Source organism: Olea europaea, chromosome 18 (assembly GCF_002742605.1).
Source record: "Olea europaea var. sylvestris chromosome 18, O_europaea_v1, whole genome shotgun sequence".
Lineage (NCBI taxonomy): Eukaryota > Viridiplantae > Streptophyta > Magnoliopsida > Lamiales > Oleaceae > Olea > Olea europaea.
In genome coordinates this window covers 6,798,470-6,799,062 of record NC_036254.1, presented here as the reverse complement: position 1 = coordinate 6,799,062, position 593 = coordinate 6,798,470, and positions in this window count along the sequence as shown.

Below are 593 nucleotides of genomic sequence, written 5' to 3'. Positions count from 1 at the left end.
AATGCGACCCTTAATCTTAGTCGACGGTACAACCCTTAAGGCGAGATACGGGGGCAAGTTGATTATTGCAACATGCCAAGATGCGAACATCCAAATTTACCCTCTTGCGTTCGGCATAGTCGACGGAGAAAATGATGTAGCAATGAGTTGGTTTTTTACGAAGTTGAGGGAAGTAATTGGAGATGTCGAAAATCTTGCATTCGTAACCGATCGAGGGCAGTCAATAATAAATGGTATCGCCGAAATCTTCCCCGAGGCACATCATGGTTATTGTATGTACCATAGACAGGGAAATTTGAAGACCAGGTATCGAGGCAATGACGTCGTTGCATTGTTTAGGAAAGCTACAGAGGCTTACAGTTTTGAAGAGTTTGATAAGTTCATGGTTGAAATAGACAGTAAATCGCATGCTGCATGGGAGTATCTAACAGAGATGGGGATTGAACATTGGGCACGATCACATTTTCCAGGACGTCGATACAACATGATGACGTCGAACAATGCGGAGTCGCTTAACGCTTTATTCAAGAAAGATCGAGAGTTACCAATTCTCGCAATGATTGAGAACATTCGTGACAAGCTACAACAGTGGT